The 23,581-nt window shown below is 42.3% G+C and overlaps 1 protein-coding gene across 5 annotated transcripts in view; it reads right to left on the bottom strand.

The window, feature by feature from the left end:
• The window catches only part of LOC149187621 (uncharacterized), a 227,300-nt gene that overhangs the window by 98,540 nt on the left and 105,179 nt on the right, over positions 1-23,581 (bottom strand). The window lies entirely within an intron of this gene.

Raw genomic sequence — 23,581 nt, 5'->3', positions numbered from 1 at the left:
AGGCAGAAAACATGATGCATTTCCTAGTATATGTCACAATTTTATGTACCCATCAGAATCTAACACATTGTTATTGAGGAATTAGTTGGACCGTTGACCCCATCAACTAAAACGGAAAATTTTCACATGGTTGTACCTTCTGCACTTTTGAAAAGCCAAACAACTGTAAGTCTGAATTGTATACATTGTTTCATGTTTCTTTAAGGCTAAGCAGATTGGACTTGTTAGGAGATTTTCCAAATTCTAGTCAATGAAACGACTAATGTACTAGTAATTGTTGATAGATTTAGAAAGATGTTAACATTTTTATTCCAGGGCAAAAATTGTAAAAACACAACAAGCAGACAAACTCTTCTTCACTTATGTATGAGTATGTTATGGTCTTCATACTATGATTTCTAACAAAGATGGCAGATTATTTTACTTTTCGTCTACCATATGGATGTTAATGGATATTGTTACCCCTCATATTATATAAGGCTCTACACTTTTGATTTTCATCGCAACATTCATAATTTCATCACACGTCACAGATTTACCCCATGACCTAAGTCGCAAGACATGGCCCTTAGGGGTCCTGTGTCCTATAATCTGTGTGTCAGACACGACACAACCCATAAAATGTGTCTGACACGTTTTTCAACGTGTCCTAAAAGCAGGCCACGTGTTTGGGTCGTGTCGGACAGGTGCCCTAACGTGTTTTGATTTTAGGACACGTGTCCTACTAAAATTCCAAAGTAAAAAACGTTGCGTCTTGATTTTTTTTCATTTTTTCAGTCAATTTTGAGTCTATTCGTGAGAGGAATATTGTTGAGCGTGCCACTTGTTAGTTTCTTTAGTAGCTCGGATAGGTGTTCTAGTCCCTATTGGTGTCTATGAGGCTAAGAAACACAAAAAAAAAATTATCTCCAAGACCCAGAAAAAGTTTCTAAGGAAAAGGCCTTAATTAGATTAATTAGTCAATTATTAAATATTTTACTAAGTCCAACTTAGAAAATCTAGTTAATTAAATCAGATTAATTGAGGTAAAACAATTTTGCTCTACAGACTTCCAGAAAAGTCACTTGATGGGGTCAATATGATCTTAGCCATCAATTGTAATTAGATCATCTCAGATCTAGATCTTGGTCGTTGAATTGTCAACAAGAGATTATAAGAGCAAATTGATGGGTTAGTTGGAGACGTCACCACATCAAGAAGTTTGAATCACCCAGTTGCAATGATAGCAAGGGCGCAGTTTGAGCGAGGGAGACACCGGCAGAAGGGTTTTAGCAGAGACGATTGAGAAGAGATTCTCTCAGGAGAAAATCTCCACAGAGATTCCAGCATTCTGAGAGAAGGAGGCTGAATTATTCTGCAAGGGGGAGGTCGATTCAGCTTGTGTGCATTGTCAGTTTATCTAGTGCAAGTGACAAAGTCTACAGTTCGATTTCCAGTGCTAGAGTTAGCTACAGGAGGAGGTGCAAGTGGCTTCAAAGTGTTGCAGGAGGCAACGTATTTTCCATAACATATTTTTGAAGGCTGGAAGAATTCCCTAGAGCAGGTTTTCTGCATTTCCAGTCACCAATGTATTAGTTTTTGTAGCATCAGAGGTGTTCTAGTCTCTAAACTTTGTGGAGAGGCTAAAACATAAAGGTTCTCCATAACCCAGAAATCGTTTCTGGAAATTCCACCTAGAAGTGTCTCAATTAGATTATTAACCTATTTTTAATTATTTCCTAAGTCTAAACTTAGGAAAATGGGTTAATTAATCAGAATTAATTGAGATAAGGTGTGAATCATCTAGAAATTCACACGGATCGACTCCAATATGATTTTGGCCATTGATTAAGTTTTAATCTTGGTCGTTGGAGGTCATGTTGACCACTGGAGTGGCACCTAATGATTATATGAAAGACTCCATGCCCAAAGATGATCCAGAGGACATTTGTACCATCAGATATCATCAATCAACAGATTTTTTTAAACTCTACTTCTATTTTCTCATCATCTTTCTTGTACCTAGATTCCACACCCTGCGGGGAATTGTAATAAATGATACTAGTAATGATGAGTTTTGAGTCTGTAACAGGCCTAGGATGTTGGGACTTGATCAGCAAACGAGTACAATTTGGAGTGTTTTTTTATCTGGTTAATTATCCCTTCTTTTTCAGAGGTGGATAATTTTCTGGGTTTTTTCACTCACATTTTACCCCAAAGCCGGCGTCACGGTTTGAAAGTTGAGCCCCTGACACATCTTCGTGTCTAGAGTCGATGTATATTACCATACTAGATCACACAAAAAAATTCGTGGAATTTGGTTAGGTCTAAGTAGTCATTTTTCAATTTTTCAGATTTCCCGCGAGTAAAAAATTACAAATAAAATTGTACTTGTAATGTATTAAGCGATGTCTAGAAAAGTTGTATGGAGTATGAGTAATGAAATTTACACCTCTTACCCTCAACTTTCTACTATAACACACTTTGATGGGTTAAAAATGTGTTTTGAACCCTCAAAACCCATTTTTCCTAAGTTTAGTGGGAAATTTGGCAATTAATTAAGCCAAAAATTAAATAAATTGAGAAAAAATAAATATCCACACATGCTAAATGTTGTGAAAATGAGGTGGAAAATTATGGGGGAGTTAAAGTGAAGTCCCAAGGTGATGTGGACTCCTAAAATCAAGGAAAGGGCATGTGCTCAAATAAAATCGAATTTTTGGCATTAAAGAAGAAAGTTGCTTACATAGATATTCGAATTTGTGAAGTTAATATACATTTGGGAGGATTTGGGAGAATATTTGGTGGAGAATTTTGTGGGAAATTGTCCCCACATGGGTTACCACCCATATACACTTGTCATTCTATCACAAAATTCGAATTTAGCACAAAAGGGAAGAAGAAAATGATGTCCACTTGCCAGAATTCGACTTTTACTCTTGGCATTCGAGCTCCATTCAACAAATTCCAATTTCTCTTTTGGGATTGTCACCTCATGCCACTTGTTTAATCACTTCTACATTGGAATTGGCTCCAATACCATTTGCCATTGTCATTCTTCATTGGGATTTTCTCCCAACTCTCTATATAATAGAGCCATGGGCTCTCATATGGTATGATGTAATATGAGCTATTGTGTTTGAGGAGACTCTGCGGGATTGTATTCACTACTTGCAATATAATACAACAGTCTTTGGGGTAAAGCGTGATGGTGTTCTTCTCCTTGCATGTGTAGTAAATTCTTGACTTGTTGTTATGGTTCTATTTATTTCCTCATGTCATTATTTCTTTCATGCTTGTTTCAAGTTATGTAAGTATGCAGCTATCTCATATTAGCATAAGAACTAATTATTTGCTTTAGGAAAAGAAATCTTCTAGTGGATAATAAATGTATCTCTAGGAATTCTTTTCACTGCACTCATTTAATTTCATGTCGATTTAATGATTTGTGGTGAAGTTTTGTAGATGAATCATTATTTGGTCAAGTTTTTCAAGCGTAAGGGGAAATTCTCAGAGGAATCAACCCATTCTTGAAAAATATTCAAGGAGAACCCGTATGTTTTGAATTCCAAAGTCTCATCTATATCTTATTTGTGTCTTGCAGAGATTCTTTCAAGTCTCTTAAAGCTTTTATTTCTTGCATCAAAATATCAAACTTGGAAAAAAAAAAAATTACGTATTGTACTTCATTTATCAATATCTGGTTATTTTAAAGAGCTAAGTCATGGCTAGTCAAAGAATAGAGTTTGTTCGTACTCTTTGACCTATCCTCTTGTAGATTATTTTTGTAACATACTTTGTTGTCATCTTGGTCTAACATTTGAGTTATTTTTGTATCGTTTTGACCAAGATACTTTCCATGCTTTGATTTGTAGACTTATTCATCTTGAAAGCATTTATAATATCTTGTGCTAACAATTTAGTGTTTCACTTTTCAGGGTTATTTTGGCTTTCCATTTGAAAGCATTTCACTTCATTTTAAGCAAAATACAATTTCATTTCTTAAAGAGCAAATACTTGGAAGGCATTGATTGTTTATTGTTAAAATTGGCAACTAGGGCCAAACTCCATGTGGGTCATCTTATTTATGGCAACTGATATTTTTCTTGGATCCTTCTCATCGAGAGGTGTAGGATTGATCTAAAGATCATCCGATTCCAATAAGTATTCATGGAGTTATGAATTTATTTGCGTTATAAGACAATTCGTCAAGGTCGGCCAGCAACCAAATAAACCCCACATGTGCTCAACGTTTTAGTATAAATAGAGGTGGCCTTCAAGTCATTTCAACACACTTGGGATCTCTTCCTCTCTCTACTTGTCTTTGGGTTTTAGTAGGAGGAGAGATCCTAAGGAATAACGTTGCCCTGATCCAGAGGGCAGAAAAGCCGGAACTGCCGGAAAAGCCGGAACTGCCGGAAAAGCCAGAATTGTCGAAAAGCCGAAAAAGCTAGAACTGCCGGAAATGTCGAAAAAGCCAGAACTGCCGGAAAAGCCAGAACTGCAGGAAAAACCGAAACTACCAAAAAAGATGGAACTGCCGAAAAAGCCGAAACTGCCTGAAAAGCCGGAACTACCGGAAAAGCGAGAACTGCCGGAAAAGCTGGAAATGCCAGAAAATCTGAAACTGCCAGAAAAGTCGGAACTGCCGAAAAAGACGGAACTGCCGGAAAAGCCAGAATTGCCGAAAAATCCAGAAATGCCGAAAAAATCCGGAACTACCAAAAAAGTCGGAAAAGCTGGAAAAGTCGGAACTGTCGGAACTGCCGGAAAAGCCGGAACTGCGGGGACTGCCGGAACTGCCGAGAACAACTGGAACTGTTGGAACTGTCGAGAACAGCCGGAACTGCCAGAACTGCCAAGAACTGCCAAAACAATCGGAGCATCTGCCTGGAGCAGCCAGAACTGCCGGAACTGCCAAAAAAGCCGGAAAAGCCGGAAATGCAGGAACTGTCAGAAAAGTTGGAACTGCCGGAAAAGCCGCAACTGCCGGCACTGTTGGGACTGCCGGAACTGCCAGGAACAACCGGAACTGCCGAGAACAGCCGAAACTGCCAGGAACAGCCGGAACTGCCAGAACTGCTGGGAACAGGCGAAACTGCCAGAAAAGTGAGGCTGCCGAAACTGCTAGAGCGCCACATCTTGTGTCCTCTGGTCTTGGCTTGTCTTTTGCGATTTATGTTTATGTTCTATATGCAGTTTACTATAGAACATACCTAAAATTAACATGGTATCAAAGTTGAGGTGAAGACAATGCCCAAGCAAGAGTGAAAGAGCAATCACCGAAGACAGTTGGGAAAGGAAAAAATGATCAGTGGATTCCTCATCCCTCTTCAAATTCACCAAGGGTGAAGTCGAAGCAGAGAATATTATCAGAATGGCGCAGCGGAATACGGCCTACCTAAAGATCACTTCATTGGAAGACCGAATCTCAGGGTGGAAGGAAAGGCAGATAACTAGTTCGGCCATTATGCGAAGGAGTGTCCAAATGGCAGGGACACATCACTTGATCATGATAACAATCATTCCAGGGACATCTTCAATGATCAAAGGAATGACAGGTAATGCAGATCATCAAGGAAATGGTCGACTCTTCATAGAAAGCAAGGAACCCCAGGTATGAAGAATCAAATGTTGTTTATGATAAGATAAAGAAGTGTTATCTTGTATTGGCCCTCTCCTTCAGATTCTTTGGGAATCTGGCTTATAGATTGTAATGCTTCAAGGCACTTCATCGGATAGATGAGTGCACTCTCTAGTTTGGTAGAGATGGAAACAATCGTGGGATTATACTTGGAGCCAATGCCACCTATCCCGGAAAGGGTGTAGGGAATGTTATCTCTCAATTGAATAAGGGTAACTCGATTCATTTACAGAATCTCTTTTATGTACCTGATCGCAAGAACCTAGTGTCCATCTCGAAAATGGAAGTCAAAGGTTTCAAGGTGGCATTCATCGATGGAAAGGTACGTGTTAAAAAATATAATTTTCAAAGATGCTTTTTCTCATGGGTTCGGGGTTGGCAATTTGTATCAAGTTGCAGGATGGTCCATTGGGGATCATGTCAATTGACATATCGCATCTATAACACCGGAGGTCTACCTATGGGACCCTACCTAATGTGAGTCAAATGGTGATAGGAATGTCTGAATTCAAGTAGAGCATGAAGGTACGTGTTTGAGATGTACCGAAGGAAAATCTTATAAGGGGACCATTCCCCTCATGCAGTAGGTCCACAGGTTTGGAACAACCCGAGGAGTTTGAGGTTGATGATCAGGAATCTCATGTATATAGGTGGAAGAAAGCCCTCTATGGCTTGAAGCAAAACACCCCGGGCGTAGTATGAGAGGATTGATAGCTGTCTGATGAAGCTGAGATTCACTAGGAGTGAAACTGATCCAAACCATTACCCGAAGGTTGTGGATGATAGACCTCTCATACCGGCACCTTAAGAGGACGACCTATTTCTAACAGGTGCAGACCCTCTCATTTGTAGAAGTAAGAGGGAGTTGGATTCCGGATGTGGAATGATAAACTGCAAGCATGTGACTACCTCGAGGATCTTAACTTTCAGAAGTTATATGGTAGTGATGTCGGACCAGATTTGGGAAATGCCTCTGAGTTTCATAAACTCATTCGCGTTGATGTTCTTGGTGAACTTCCGTCCAGACATATGTTTTGCAATTAGCATGGTGAGCTCATATTTGGTTGAGACTCACTGGATTGGTGCCAAGAATATTCTGAGATATCTTCGGGCCGAAAATATGAAACTGCATGATTATTCGAATGTTGACTGGGAAGGCAGTGTGGAGGATCACTAGAGCACTTCTCAATGTTGGTTCTCTTTTGATTTTGCTTTGATATCATGGATGAGTAGGAAGCAGAAGTCGGTTGCTATAAGCACCGCCGAGACCGAATACATAGCTACGAGTATGATCTCGTGTGAAGCTGCATGGTTGCAGAAGCTCTTAAGTGAGCTGTTTGTACACATGATGAATACCACTGTGATTCTCTGTGACAACCAGAGGGGGGATTCGATTATTGAGGAATCCCGTATTCGATGATTGCTCCAACAAATAGACATCAGATACTGCCTTATCTGCGATATGGTAAGTCGATGAGCGAGGAGGCTCCATCGCATTGAGACTGATGTACAGGTCACAGACATTTTGTCAAAGCCCCAAGGAAAGGTCAAATATGTGACTTTCCCGAACGACTTGGAGTCGTTGAGAGACCTTCTTATAAGGGTCCTGCATGTTGCATGCATTGAGCTCTGGGAGCTCTGGGGGGCTTGGGGTACTTACTGGAGCAACATACGACCACAGGGCGACTCACCCTCCCCTGGTGGTGCACTATGAACAGGATGATTAGTTCTTCTATGGGCCAGGATGATTAGTTCTCCTGTGGGACAGGATGATTAGTTCTCCCATGGCAACTGTGGAACAAGATGATTAGTTCTCTTGTGGCGACTATGGAACAAGATGATTAGTTCTCCTGTGGGCCAGGATGATTAGTTCTCTTGTGGGCCAGGATGATTTGTTCTTCGTGGCGACTGTGGAACAGGATGATTAGTTCTCCTGTGGGCCAGGATGATTAGTTCTCCATGGCATCCACTGACAAGATGATTCGTTCTCCTGTCGAGGCATCCTACCCATGCAGTCTAGGACTCATGGGAAGTACCTCTCATCTGATTAAAGAGCAAGGAAATGAGGATAGGGACCATAGTAGTACTATCGATGGACGCATCGCTGTATCTACCATACTCCCTATGCTAGGATGACCTCCATTGATCTGGGACCAATGACACTGATCTGGGATCAATATGAGTGGTTAGAGACACTCTCTTGTGACATTGATCTGGGATCAATGAAACTGATCTAGGATCAATATGAGTGGTTTGAGACACTCTCTTGTGACATTGATCTGAGATCAATGAAACTGATCTGGGATCAATATGAGTGGTTTGAGATACTCTTTTGTGATATTGATCTAGGATCAATAAAACTGACTTTGGGTCAGTAAGAGTGATGTGACACACTCTCTTCAGATGAAAGTGACTTTAGGTGAGTAGAGAATGGTATCAGACATTCTCGATCAATTCTTCTTCTACATGGTTCAGCGGAGCAGAGCTCAGCAGATCAGAGCAGAGCAGAGCAGTGCAGGGCACTAATGGCAAAGATAGTACATTCGGACATATGGATCAACGGATGGAGTTCTCCCTAGTTGAGAGGGAGTGTTAAAATTGGAAACTAGGGCCAAATTCCATGTGGGTCATCTTATTTATGGCAGCTAATATTTTTCTTGGATCCCTCTCATCGAGAGGTGTAGGATTGATCTAAAGACCATCCGATTCCGATAAGTATTCATGGAGTTATGAATTTATTTGCGTTATAAAACAATTTGTCAAGGTCAACCAGCAACCAAATAAACCCCACATGTGCTCAACGTTTTAGTATAAATAGAGGTGGCCTTCAAGTCATTTCAACACACTTGGGATCTCTTCCTCTCTCTACTTGTCTTTGGGTTTAGTAGGAGGAGAGATCCTAAGGAATAACGTTGCCCTGATCCAGAGGGCAGAAAAGCAGGAACTGCCGGAAAAGCCGGAACAGCTGGAAAAGCCGAAACTATCGAAAAAGCCAGAAAAGCCGGAACTGGCAGAAACGCCGGAACTGCTGGAAAATCCGGAAATGCCGGAAAAGTCGGAACTGCTAGAAAAGTCGGAACTGCAGGAAAAGCCGAAACTGTCAGAAAAGCCGGAAAAGCTAGAAAAACCGGAAAAGCCAGAAAAGCCGAAACTGCCAGAAAAGTCGGAACTGCCGGAAAAGCCAGAAATGTCGGAACTGCTGAAAAAGCCAAAACTATCAGGACTGTCGGGAACAACCGAAACTATCGGAACTGCCCAGAACTGTCGGAACCGCCGGGAACAACCGGAACTGCCGGAACTGCCAGAAATGTCGGGAACTGCCGAAACAGTCGAAGCATTTGTCTCCGAAGGAGAGCAACATGCAAGGGACAGCTAACTAACATTGGGACAGTTGTATGGTACTTAGCAGCAAATACACCAAGCATGCAATGTTACAGCTAGCATGCAAGGGACAACTAGCATGCAACAACAAGCATGTTAAGGACAACAAGCATGCTAGGGACAACAAGCAAGCAAGGGACCACAAGCAAGCAAGGTGCAGCCAACACATAGGTCAGGATGGCAACATGGCGCAACAATGGCACATAATGCAGTAGAGTGATGGGTATAGTCATGATTAATGAAGCGTGATGAGAAATTGAGATGCAGCATAGTGATGATGGGTGCAGCATGGTGCAGCGCGGTGAGGTGCAGCATGATGATGAAATGCAGCATAACGACAGGTGAAGGAGTCACCTTGGAGAATTAGTTGAAGCAGCATGTCTTCAACTGATCTCATGTATCATCTTCTTAGAGATGATCTATGCTCTTATCTAGATAAGTCAAAGTGTTGACTTCTATTGTAAACGTACTATCTCTCCCTCTCTCTCTGCTGAACTATTGAAGAACATATAAGAAGAATTGATCAAGGGTTTCCCCACATTGGGGTTTGTCCCTGGCTAGCGCCACATCTTGTGTCCTCTTGTCTTGGCTTGTCTTCTGCGATTTATGTTTACGTTCTATATGCAGTTTATTTTAATGTTGATGTGATTGCTAATCTGGAAAAGATATGGAGCTAACTGTGAAAATTGAAATAAATTGCTCTAAGCATAGAACATACCCAAAATTAACATTTATATATTTCATGCTTATCTTATGATGGTTATTGCTCATATCAATTTTTTGCTTATAAATCTTAAAAAGATAATCTATTTAACTCTAACAATTCTCCTTGAAACTCACATCCTTTTTAAATTAACTTTTCATTAGGGACCATCCCCCTTAGCTAAACTAGGAGAGCTCAAACAGAGAGAGTCGGGATTAGTGTGACAGCCCCTTCTCTGAGTTCCCTGCCACCAACAACACCTTGTGGGGTTGAAGGCTTTTCTCACTGACTTGTAGGTAGGTGTAGGCGGTAGGGTCAAAAGGTCCAACAGAAAATTATAAGAAGAAGTCGATGGGTAGATGGAGAATACACACATAGAGATCGATTTCCTTGGAGAATTCAGTTTTTCTAGAGAGCAACTGTTGTCGAAAGAGTTTAACCTTCAAAAGTGGATCAGAGATAGAGAGGGGCAGGGACAGTGAAGTCGGAGGGAGATTTTTCCAGATCTAATGAGTACTTTGCTGAGAGGCCAAAATTTCTCCAACAGGTTGCGCAAAGGCAACATAGGAGCTTCAAAGGGCAGATTGATTTTGCTGAGGTGAAGCTAGTTATCAGTTCCAGAGGCTGGAAGACATTTCCAGAGTGCCAAAGAGACAGTTTTCGTAGTCAACAGCAGGCAGGATGGCTAGATTGGCAATCGATTCAGGCAGCTCGTGTGACAAGCAGCTTTAGTGTGACACAGAGTCTGCGTAGACCCAGTTGGACAGCTAGCTTTTTAGTGGCAGTCAAGTGTCGAGATTGCTCGGAGTGAGGATAATTTCCCTCAAGAAATTTTTGCCAGTATTTTCTCTGTAGGATTGCTAGTTTTTGGCATCCAGATTGTACTCAGATAATTTCATTGTTGCTTAATAATAAAAACCCTCAGTTGTTGCACCAATTTTCCCATGTTGGATTTTTCCAGGGACTTTTGTCCAAAAAAATTGTCAACTTTTGTGTATGTGCTAGAATATTTCTCAATTTCCAACGTTATTATTTTCCGCAGTTTTATTTGTGAAGGTTGCAATGTGATTTATTCAATATTTGTCATAGCAGATAAATTGTTAATTAGTTAACAATTAGAAGAATTAATTCCAGTTGTTGCAATAGGATTTCAGACTAGAAATTTTCACATGGTATCAGAGCATGTTTGACAAACCAGAAACTCAGAGGCGTAAGAAGAGAATTTCACTATTCAAAGGGAGCAACAGGCCAAAATTTTCTGGGACTGTGTAGCGCCTAGCCAGGCAATACGAATTGTTGGGCAAGGGTTCGATTTCAGTTGTTGGGTCGCAGAAAATTTGACTTGTCCAGAAAAGTGGTTCCAGTGGACAGAGAGGATAGCAATAGTTCAGATTTTCGCTAAGTAGATTCTTTGTTTTGGCGCAGAGGGTTTTGCAACAGTTTGCAATAGCAGAATTAGCACTGGGTGGAAGAGAAATAACACACACTGAGGGAAATTTCTCTCAAGTGATCTCAAGTTTTAGAGATCTAATTTTCCCAGTGGTAGATTGGCAGTGGCTATGAGCAAAGTTTCTCACTCCAAAAGGAAGTGTGTGTAGTAGATCCAGCAGTGAAGTAGAGGGAAAGAGGGAGATTTCGTCCAAATTTAAAGATGGCCACAGTTGGACTTAACGATTAGGATAGGTTGAAGCAAGCCTCCAACTATGTCATCTGGAAGGCTAGGATATCCTTCCTTATGGATGAATATGGCCTGACAGCCTACGTGGAGAATGTGGTAGTAGTACCCCAGGACAATGTTGCACGAAACGGGGATGAAACGGGGATGTTTTTTGGAAGTGGGGACGCGAAAGCGTCATTTTCCAAAAATATAGGAAGCGAAGCATCTGCGGAAGCATCTGCTATATATATATTTATATTTTTTTGCCTTTATACTCAAAACAAACATCCCAAATACCAAATTAGTAGTAGAAGGCATGAAAACATGCATATTTTTGCATAAATCAAGATAGATATAGCATCCATTGTACATTAATGATTAATTATTCGAGCATCAACCATCTAGAATCTAGATCTTTCTCGTCTTGTCTAGTCTTTGCCTCTACCTCGATTGTCTAGGGATATTAGTCAACATTGCCCAATTTTGATCAAACTACCTAATCCAAGACTTAAAATATGGTAGAAAAAGCTTAACATGTTTGATCGATGATTTTGACTTGATTGAAAGGTAATTTTTTGCTAAGGCCGTAACAAAGGAGTTCAACAATTAACACCACCAACACTAGGGTACATATAGGGCTTGGTGCTCTCGATTAAATGCTAATCGCATACCTTCATACTTGATATAATCTAATGAAATGCCACAATCCCATTGATCCTGAATTCCTGAAAACTGTTAAGTCTGCTGAATTTTGAATAGGATATGAAATTCTATTTTCTCCATATGAAGTCCAATGAAGCTGTAACCACTCTCAAACATCCCGAGTCATTTCATGGTATTGTTAAAAATTTAAGTAAAAGGATGAAAATGAAAAATAAAGGAGAATGTCACTTTTACTTTAAGAATTTAACATTACCATGAGGGATGAATGGGGGCTTTATTCCCTTCATTCCTCAACCCTAACCCAAGGTGGACCCACCCCCAACAAGCAAACTCACCAAAAAATAAAAAAAATAAACTGATTTTTTTAGGCCGCGCGGCGCACTTTTCCGAAGCACGTACGGAATTGTACGGGAACCATACGATTCGGCCTCCAAAGCATCGCGCTTCGCATGGCCTAAGCGTTGTACAAAACGCGTTTCGGAAGGATGCTTCCGGAATTTCCAAGAAGCGTCATTATCAGTCCAAAACGCATTTCGGAACCGCGTTTTGGGAGGCGCTTCCTAGACGCATCCATACGGACCGCGTTTCGGCGGTTAGATCCGGGGGGGGAACGTTTCCTGCAACATTGCCCCAAGATGTCGATCAGCTCAAGGAATACAGGAAGGAAATGGTGAAGGCGAAGGCGAAGCGGATGATTTTGGATGGAGTCCGAGATCATCTCGTCTCACATGTGGCAGACAAAGGTATAGCCAAGGAGATGTGGGATGCTCTCTCTGAGATATTTCAAAGTTCTTCCTAGCAACGAAAGATGTTTCTCCAGGAGAAGCTGAGGAGCATAAGGATGCAGAAGCGAAAACATAGATGGCTTCCTCACCAGGATTCAGGAAGTTCGAGATCAGATAGCAGTCATTGGGGAGGCACCCCAACCCAAAGAGCTTGTGCGGTTGGCACTGAATATTGTCTCAGATGACTAGCAGGTGTTTGTCCAAAGCATCTTGGGTAGAGACACATAACCTAAATGGGACAAGATGTGGTCTGACTTATTGCAGGAGGAGTTGAGGTGGGCTCTAGTAAACAGTACCATCAGCAGCAGTAGCAGAAGGGGCATGAAGGGTCAAAAGGAAGAGGAAAATGTGGCCTTAGTATCAAAGGGTCCCAGTCAAGGGCAGGGGAAGAAGAAGAAGGAGAAGGACCTGTCAAAGGTCAAGTGCTTCAGATATGGTGAGTTCGGTCACTACAGTACCTAGTGTCCTCTCAGGAAGAAGGACAAGCAGGAGAAGCAGGACCAGGCAACAACATCCGCTGAGATAGATAAGTTGTCCTCCTGGCTGGAGGAAGACTTCGCAATGTTTGCAGCTATACCTCCAGAAGAGAGGTAGGGTGATCGTCCCAGAGCAGCGCAGACATGGGCAAGGTCCATTAAGATGTTTGTTAGTTTTTGTAGCATCGGATGTGTTTTAGCCATGAAATTTGGTGGAGAGGCTAGAATACATGAGATCTCCAAAACCCAAAAATTGTTTCTGGATATTCTGCATAGAAATGACTTAATTAGATTATTAACCAGTTTTTAAATATTTCCTAAGTCTAAACTTAGGGAATATGGTTAATTAATCAGTATTAATTAAGTCAAGGCGAGAATCATCTAGAAACTCACATGGATCGATCCAGAGATTATCCTAGCTATTGATTAAGTTTTAATCTTGGTCGTTGGTGCTCACACATAAGATTATAAGAGGAGATCGATGTGGTGATGGAGAAATCACTTGAGAGCACCAACAGCTCGATTTCTTGGCAGATCGATTTCAAGAGTAGCAGCAATCAATTGTCGGAGAGAGAGCTAAAGGTCGAACTAGGGTAAGAGGGGCAGAGACAGTGAGGCTAGAGGAAGCATTCCAGATCCAGCGAGTGCATTTGCAGAGAGGCAAAAGAGCCACAAAGAAGCTGACACAGGGGTAGCATAGCAGCTTCTAGAGGCAAGTTCGATTTTCTGAGAGGGAGAGACGTCTTCTGTTCCAAAGGCCAAGAAGGAGTCCCAGAGTGCCAGAGAAGCATCTTTCCAGGCAGCAGAGGGCAGAACGACTTCATCAGAGACCAGTTAGAGGCTTGACGACAAGCAGGCTGTGCAAAGCAGCACAAAGGCTGAAGCAGAGGGTCATAGGGCCAATTTTCTTAAGGCAAGTTGTGCTAGGAGATTGCTTGTCAGGTGAGGAAAATTCCTCACTAGATTATTGCCAATATTTTTCTCTATAGGATTGCTAGATTTCACCATCCAGTTGTAGTCATAATTATTCACTATTGCATAATAATAAAACCCTCCGCTGCTACACTAGTTTTCCCAAGTTAGGTTTTTCTGGGGAATTTTGTGCAAATATAATTGTGTTATTTTGTATGTGTGTGTGCTAGCATTTCTGAGTTTCCAACGCATAATCTCTTCCGCAATATTTTATTTGTGTAAGTTGCAGTGTATTTATTTCGATATTTGCCATAGCAGAAAAATTGTTAATTAATTCACAATTAGGAGAAATAATATCAATTGTTGCCATAGGGTTCCAATATTGGAATTTTCACATGGTATCAAAGCGCAGTTGATTAGCAGGAGAGCTCAGAAAAACGCAGTAAAGGAATTTCGCTGCTCAGCAAGGGCAGCAGGCCGAAATTCCCAAGGGTGGTGCAGTATTTTGCTAGGACGTAGAGTTGCTTGAGGAAAGAACGATTTTTCTGAGGGAGGAGCAGAAAAATTCAATCCTTCCAAATCGAGTGATTCCAAAGGCAAAGGGAGCAGCTCAATATTTTCATTGGGCAGATCACTCGCTGGATGCAGAGGATTCTGCAGTGATTTGTTAGAGCATAACTTGCATCGGGGTGGAAGAGAGAAAAGCATACATAGAGGGAAAATTTTCCTCAAGGAACTTCTAGTCTCAAGAAGTTTGATTTTCCTTGCAGATCGGCAGTGGTTGTGAGCATATCTTCTCACTCTAGAAGGGAGTGCGAATAGCAGAGAAGCAGTCGAGCAAAAGGAAAGAGGAATTTTTCGACAGTTTGTTGAGATGGCCACTGTCGGGCTTCATGATCAGGACAGATTGGATGGGGCTTCCAACTACGTCATCTGGAAGGCAAGGATGTCCTTTCTAGATGAAAATGGCATGAACGCCTATATTGATGCAGTGGTGGTGGTTCATTAAGATGCAGATCAGCAGAAATAGTACAAGAAGGAGATGGCACGGATGAAACGGTTGATCCTAGATGGAGTCCGGGATCATGTTGTTTCACATATAGCTAGCAAAGATACTGCCAAGCAAATGTGGGATGCTCTCTCCACATTGTATCAAGGTACTTCTGAGTAGCGGAAGATGTATCTAGAGGTGAAGCTGAGATTCATACGGATGTAGAAAGCGTAAGGCGTAGACCCCTTCCTTACCAGGATTCAGGAGGTCCGAGACCAGCTGTCAATTGTTGGGGCAGCGCCTCAACCCACGGAGCTAGTTCAATTGGCATTCAATAGTGTCTCAGAGGAGTGGCAAGTTTTTGTCCAGAGCATATTGGGTAGAGATAGGCTACCAGACTGGGATAGAATGTGGTCTGATTTGCAGCAAGAGGAGTCGAGACGAGCTCTGTTAAAGAGCTCCATCAGTGGCAGCAACAGCGGATCGAAGACGGTGAAGGAGGAGGAGAATGTGGCCCTCGCATCAAAGGGTCTGAGTGAGGGATAGGGGAGCAGAGAAAGAAAAAGGACTTGTCAAAGGTCAAGTGCTTCAAGTGTGGTGGGCTCGGTCACTACAATACCCAGGGTCCTCTCAAGAAGAAGGACAAGGAGGAAAAGCAAAACCAACAGACAGCTTTAGCGGAGATCGATAGGCTTTCCTCCAAGCTGGAGGAAGACTTCGCTATGTATGTCGAAATACCTCCAGGAGTGAGGTGGGGTGACTTAGTGTTGTAGCCCTAGAGCGCTACAGTTGGGTAGGATCCTTGAGGAGTCCACCTCATGGATCATTACCTAGCTACGTGGGCCCACAGTATTTAGTAGCAGGAAGGATTAGTGATAGTTGATGCAATCAGTACCAAAGTGACAGTTGTAGACAAGTAGCATTCAGATGCTGAGGAGCACAGTGCAGTGTTGACAGCAAAGCAGGTGGCTTAGTGCAGAGTTGGCAACAGCGCAGATCCTTCAGTGACAATGCAAATGCTAGTAGCAATCAGAGACTCGGGAGATAGATGCATCACACTGATCACAGTTGATTCAGTGTTTTGGATGCTTTTTAGTTACAGATGTTGCAATTGCAAAAACAACAGATGAGAGGGAATTGAAGTGCATATGCAGTGTTGCCAGCAATATGGCAGTGTCGGCAGCAGCACAGATGCAGCATATATCAGAGTTGCACAGTGGTTGGTGGGCAGCAGCAGTGAGACATCAGCAGCGTGACAGGAGATGATGCAGAGACAGGGTGTTGTGGCAGGGCGTGCAGCACTAGAACACTTTCATCGCTAAGAGGGAGTGTTAGTTTTTGTAGCATTGGATGTGTCCTAGCCACAAAATTTGGTGGAGAGGCTAGAATACATGAGATCTCCAAAACCTAGAAATTGTTTTTGGAAATTCCCCCTAGAAATGACTTAATTAGATTATTAACCAATTTTTAAATATTTCCTAAGTCTAAAGTTAGGGAATATGGTTAATTAATCAATAGTAATTAAGACAATGCAAGAATCATCAAGAAACTCACACGAATCAATCCAGAGATTATCCTAGCCAGTGATTAAGTTTTAATCTTGGTTGTTGGTGCTCCAACAGAGGATTATAAGAGGAGATTGATGTGGTGATGGAGAAATCACTTGAAAGCACCAATAGTTCGATTTCTTGGCAGATCGATTTCCAGATTAGCAACATTCAGTTGCTGGAGAGAGAGCTAGAGATGGAATTAGGGTGGGGCAGAAATAGTGAGGTTGGAGGAAGCATTCCAGATCCAGTGAGTGCATTTGCAGAGAGGCAGAAGAGTCACAAAGAAGCTGACGCAAGGGTAGCGCAGCAGCTTCTAGAGGCAAGTTCGACTTGCTGAGAGGGAGAGATGTCTTCAATTCTAAAGGCCTGGAAGGAGTCCCAGAGTGCCGGAGAAGCATCTTTCCAGCTAGCAAAGGGTAGAACAACTTCATCAGAGAACAGTCAGAGGCTTGACGTCAAGCAGGTTGACGCAGAGGGTCATAGGGTTGAGTTTCTAAAGGCAAGTTGTGTCGGGAGATTGCCTGTGGGGTGAGGAAAATTCCTCACTAGGTTATTGCCAATATTTTTCTCTGTAGGATTGCCAAATTTCGCCATCCAGTTGTACTAAGAATTTCTCACTGCTGCATAATAATAAAACCCTAAGTTGTTGCACCAGTTTTCCCAAGTTGGGTTTTTCTGGGGACTTTTGTCCAAAGATAATTGTATTATTTTCTGTGTGTGTGCTAGCATTTCTCAGTTTCCAACACATTCTTTCTTCCGCAGTATTTTATTTGTGAAGGACGCAATGTATTATTTCAATATTTGTCGTAGCAGATAAATTGTTAATTAACTAACAATTAGGAGAAATAATATCAATTGTTGCAATATGGTTCTAGTATTGGAATTTTCACATGGTATCAGAGCGCAATTGATCAGCCAGAGAGCTCAGAAAAACGAAGGAAAGGAATTTCGCTACTCAACAAGGGCAGCAGACCGAAATTCCCAAGGGAAGCGTAGTATTTCGCTAAGAGGCCGAGTTGCTCGAGGAAAGACCGATTTTTCTGAGAGAGGAGAAGAAAAATTTGATCCTTTCGAATCGTGTGATTCCAGCGGCAAAGGGAGCAGCTCGGCACTTTCGTTGGGCAGATCTCTAGCCAGACACCTAGGATTCTGCAACAGTTTGCTAGAGCAGACCAGCGTCAGGGTGGAAGAGAGAAAAACACACAGAGGGAAAATTTTCCTCAGGGAACTTCTAGTCTCAAGAAGTTTGATTTTCCTTGTAGATCGGCAGTGGTTGTGAGCAAATCTTCTCACTCCAAAAGGGAGTTTGAATAGTAGAGCAGCAGTCGAGCAAAAGGAAAGAGGAAGTTTTCAACAGTTTGTTGAGATGGTCGTTGTTGGGCTTTGTGATCAGGACAGGTTGGATGGGGCTTCCAACTACGTAATCTGGAAGGCAAGGATGTCCTTCCTTCTAGATGAATATGGCCTGAAAGCCTATATTGATGTAGTGGTGTTGGTTCCTCGGGATGCAAATCAGCAAAAATAATACAAGAAGGAGATGGCACAGGTGAAACGGTTGATCCTAGATGGAGTCTGAGATCATGTTGTTTCACGTATAGTTGGCGAAGATATTGCCAAGCAGATGTGGGATGCTCTCTCCACATTGTATCAAGGTACTTCCAAGTAGCGGAAGATGTACCTAGAGGAGAAGCTGAGACTCATCCGGATGCAAAAAGGGGAAGACATAGACCCCTTCCTTACCAGGATTCAGGAGGTCTGGGACCAGCTATCAGTTGTTGGGGCAGCGCCTCAACCAACAGAGCTAGTGCGATTGATACTCAACAATGTCTCAGAGTAGTGGCACGTCTTTGTCTAGAGCATATTGGGCAAAGATAGGCTATCAGACTAGGATAGAATGTGGGTCAATTTGCAGCAAGAGGAGTTGAGACGAGCTCTGTTAAAGAGCTCCATCAGTGGCAGCAATAGCGGATCGAAGATGGTGAAGGAGGAAGAGAATGTGGCCCTCGCATCAAAGGGTCTCAATCAAGGACAGGGGGAGCAGAGAAAGGAGAAGAAGAATCTGTCAAAGGTCAAGTGCTTCAACTGTGGTGAGCTCAGTCACTACAGTACCCAGTGTCCTCTTAGGAAGAAGGACAAGGAGGAGAAGCACGGAAAGCAAGCAACTTCAACAGAGATCAATAGTCTTTCCTACAGGCTGGAGGAAGACTTCGCTATGTTTGTCGATATACCTCCAGGAGTGAGGTGGGGTGACTTGGTGTTGTAGCCCCAGAGCGCTACAATTGGGAAGGATCCTTGAGGAGTCCACCTCATGGATCATTACCTGGATATGGGGGCCCACAGTATTCAGTAGCAAGATGGATCAGTGACAGTGTATGCATTTAGTACTAGAGGGACAGTTGCGAACTAGTAGCAGTCAAATGTTGAGGAGCACAGTGCAGCGTTGACAGCAGAGCAGGTGGCTCAGTGTAGAGTTGGCAGCAACGCAGATTCTTCATTGACAGTGCAAATGCTAGTAGCATTTAGAGACTCGGGAGACAGATGCATCATACTGATCACAGTTGATTCAGTATTTTGGATGCTTTTCTGTTGCAATTGCATCAACAACATATGAGAGGGAGTTGCAGTGCACATGTTGCAATTGTAGCAGCAACAGATGAGAGGGAGTTGCAGTGTAAATGCAGTGTTGGCAGCGGTATGGCAGTGTCGGGAGCAACACAGATGCAGAGTATATCAGAGTTGCACAGTGGCTGGTGTGCAGTAGCAGCATGACAGGAGATGATGCAGACATAGGGTGTCGTGGCAGGGTGTGCAGCACTAGAACACGCTCCTCACTAAGAGGGAGTGTTAGTCTTTGTAGCATCGGATGTGTTCTAGCCACGAAATTTGGTGGCGAGGCTAGAATATATGAGATCTCCAAAACCCAAAAATTGTTTAGCAAAATTCTACCTAGAAATGACTTAATTAGATTATTAACCAATTTTTAAATATTTCCTAAGTCTAAACTAAGGTAACATGGTTAATTAATCAGTATTAATTAAGTCAAGGCAAAAATCATGTAGAAACTCACACGGATTGATCCAGAGATGATCCTCACCATTGATTAAGTTTTAATCTTGGTCGTTGGCGCTCCAACAGAGGATTATAATAGGAGATCGATGCGGTGATGGAGAAATCAATTGAGAGCACCAATAGTTCGATTTCTTGGCAAATCGATTACCAGAATAGCAACAGTCAATTGCCGGAGAGAGAGCTAGAGATCGAAGCAGGGTGAGAGGGGCAGAAACAGTGAGGCTAGAGGAAGCATTCCAAATCCAGCGACTGCATTTGCAGAGAGGCAGAAGAGCCACAGAGAAGTTAACGCAGGGGCAGTGCAACAGCTTCTAGAGGCAAGTTCGATTTCCTAAGAGGGAGAGATGTCTTCAGTTCCAAAGGCCGGGAAGGATTCCCAGAGTGCCAGAGAAGCATCTTTCCAGCTAGCAGAGGGCAGAACGACTTCATCAGAGACCAGTCAGAGGCTTGACGTCAAGCAAGTTGGGCAGAGCAGCGTAGAGGCTGACGTAGAGGGTCAAAGGGCCGAGTTTTTGAAGGCAAGTTGTGCTGGGAGATTGCCTCTATGGTGAGGAAAATTCCTCACTAGATTCTTGCCAGTATTTTCCTCTTTAGGATTGCCAAATTTCGAAATCCAGTTATAATCAGAATTTCTCACAGTTGCATAATAATAAAACCCTTAGTTATTGCACCGATTTTCCCAAGTTTGGTTTTTCCGTCGACTTTTGTCCAAAAATAATTGTGTTATTTTTTATGTGTGCTAGCATTTCTCAGTTTACAACGCATTATTTCTTCCACAATATTTTATTTGTGAAGGTTGTAGAGTATTTATTTCGATATTTGTCGTAGCATATAAATTGTTAATTAATTAACAATTAGGAGAAATAATATCAGTGGTGTTGAAATTTCTAAGTTCTACCCATTAGAAATTTTATCTATATTCTTCTGGTTTATTTCTCCTACTTGTTAATTACGAAAAAGTTATTTAAACATATAAACATCGAAATAAACACAATACAGTCTCAACCATCTACAGATCAACAACTGAAAGAAAACAAACACATAAGTGACACTGTTATTTTTGGACAACTCATCCCCGGAAAAACCCAACTTGGGAAAACCGGTGCAGCAATTCAAAGGGTTATTTTATTATGCAGTCTTTCCTTGAGTACAACTGGGTGCCAAAACTGGCTCACCTGACAGATAATAATCTGGCAGTAATACCTCTCTATTCGGAAGCAGATATTCAGAAAATTTGCCCCACGAAACCCTCTCCAACACAACTGAAGCACTGCGTTAGCCCTCCTGGCCTCTGCGTCAGCCTCCAAACCTTTTGTGTCAACCCTCTGAGGCACTGCGCAACCTCTATGGCCTTCTACGTCACTCTTGCAGTCCCTGCGTGGATGACACAGGCCCTCCTAGCCTCTGCGCCGCCTCTCCTAGCCTCTGTGTGGTTCCCTCTGGCTTCTGCATCTGCCTTTCTTGCTTCTGCACTGGTCTCTTGGCACTATCTCTGCCTCTCTGTCTCGTACTCACTGCCCATCGCTGCAAACCAATCACTAATTCGACTTTCTCTTAGCAAACCCCACTCTAAAGAATCGAATGAATGATCACTCTGGTGTGTTCTCCAACTGACCCTCAAGCCTCCTCTTATACTTTTCCTGATGGTCCTTTAACGGCCGAGATTACATCTCTAATCAATGGCTAAGATTAGATTTGGCTTGATCCCTATCCTTTGGAACCTTCTAACCCAGTTTTCTATTAATACCCATTAATACTTTATTTTTCCTAAGTTAGACTTAGGAACTCCATTAAAAATATTAATTATTTTAATATCTCCTTAACCGGGTCGAATCTGCCCAAACCATTTCTGGGTCTTCGAGATCTCATGTGCTTTAGTCTCTCCACCAATTTTCATGGCTAGAGAACATCCGATGCTACCCCAAATCAACAAGTTGTTGCAATAGGATTCCAGTATTGGAATTTTCACAATGTCCTCCTCGTGGATCATTGCCTTGCTACGGAGGCCCACAGTATTCAATAGCAGGATGGATCAATGTAAGTCAGATTCTAGAGTGACAGTTGCAGACTAGTTGTAGTCAAGTGTTGAGGAGCGCAATGTACTGTTTGACAACAAAGCAGGAAGCTCAATGCACAGTTAGCAACAACGCAGATTCTTCAATGGACAGTGCAAAGGCTAGCAGCAGTCAAATACTCAGGAGACAGAGGTAGCACAGGCAGTTGATTGAGTATTTGAGATGCTTCTTGTTAGTTTTTGTAGCATTGGATGTGTTCTAGCAACGAAATTTAGTGGAGAGGCTGAAATACATGAGATCTCTAAGACCCAAAAATCGTTTCTAGAAATTCCACCTAGAAATGACCTAATTAGATTATTAACCAATTTTTTAATGTTTCCTAAGTCTAAACTTAGGAAAACTGGTTAATTAATCAATATTAATTAAGTCAAGGTGAGAATCATCTAAAAACTCACACGGATCGATTCCAAGATGATCCTAGTAATCGATTAAGTTTTAATCTTGGTTGTTGGTGCTCCAACTGTGGATTATAAGAGGAAGTCGATAGGCACTTGGAGAATACACTTGAGAACACCAAAAATTCGATTTCCTTGGCAGATCGATTTCTAGAGTAGCAGCAGTCAGCGACCGAAGAGCTAGAGATCGAAGCAGTGAGTGAGGGGTAGGGACAGTGAGTCCGGAGGAAGTTTTCCATATCTGGAGAGGCAGCAGCAAGAGCGTCAAGTTATTCCTAGTGAGGCAGTGTAGAGGACTACGCAGTTGCTTCAAATTGGCAGTTCGATTTGCTGGAAAGAAATTCGTTCTCAGCTCCAGAGGCCAGGGAGAGGTCCCAGAGTGTCGGAAAAACGATTTTCTCAGCAGAGGCAGGGAAAATGACTTCATCAGAGATTGGTTATTGGCTTGACATCAAAAATATTGCGCAGAGCAGCGCAGAGGCTTCAGGAGGCTGAGTTTTCTAAAGGCAGGTTGTGTCGGGATTGCTTGTGGAGGAAGGGTAATTCCCTTCAATAAATTTGTCGAAATTTTCTTGCTATGGATTGCCAATTGTTGATTTTTGGTAGCATCAAATGTGCTCTAGCCATGAAAATTGGTGGAGAGGCTAAAGCACATGAGACCTCCAAGACCCAAAAATGGTTTGGGGAAATTCCACTCGATTAGAGAGATATTAAAATAATCAATATTTTTAATGGAATTCCTAAGTCTAAACTTAGGAAAATTAAAATGTTAATGGGTATTAATATAAAACTGGGTGAGAATGTTCTAAATGACATGGATCAAGCCAAATCTAATCTTAGTCATTGATTAGCGAATTAATCTCATCCGTTGAAGAGTCAACAGAAAAAGTATAAGAGGAGGCTTGAGGGTCAGTTGGAGATACACCAAGATTGATTAGTTAGTTCGATTTTCTGGAGCGGGGTTTGCTGAGAAAATTCAAACAAGTGATCTGAGTTGCAGCGAGGGGCAGTGAGTACATAGAAGAGAGGCAGAGATAGTGCCAGAGGGCCAACGCAGTGATTGAGGAGGCTACGCAAAGCCAGCAGGAGCCACGCAGAAGGCCAAAGAAACTACACAGAGGCTAGCAAGGCCTATGTGGGTGACGCAGAAGACCAAAGAGCTTACGCAGAGAGGCAGGAGGCTAACGCAAGGGATTCCAAAGCTACGCAGAGGTTAGCAAGGTTGACACAGAGCCTTGGAGAAGCGCCAGAAGGATTTTCGTGGGGCAGACTAGTGCTGAGAAGATGAATATCTGCTTCCG

Source organism: Pinus tabuliformis, chromosome 3_1 (genome assembly GCF_031772625.1).
Source record: "Pinus tabuliformis cultivar Carrire ecotype Pingquan chromosome 3_1, CPIR1, whole genome shotgun sequence".
Taxonomy (NCBI): domain Eukaryota; kingdom Viridiplantae; phylum Streptophyta; class Pinopsida; order Pinales; family Pinaceae; genus Pinus; species Pinus tabuliformis.
This window is presented reverse-complemented; position numbering and strand designations above follow the sequence as displayed.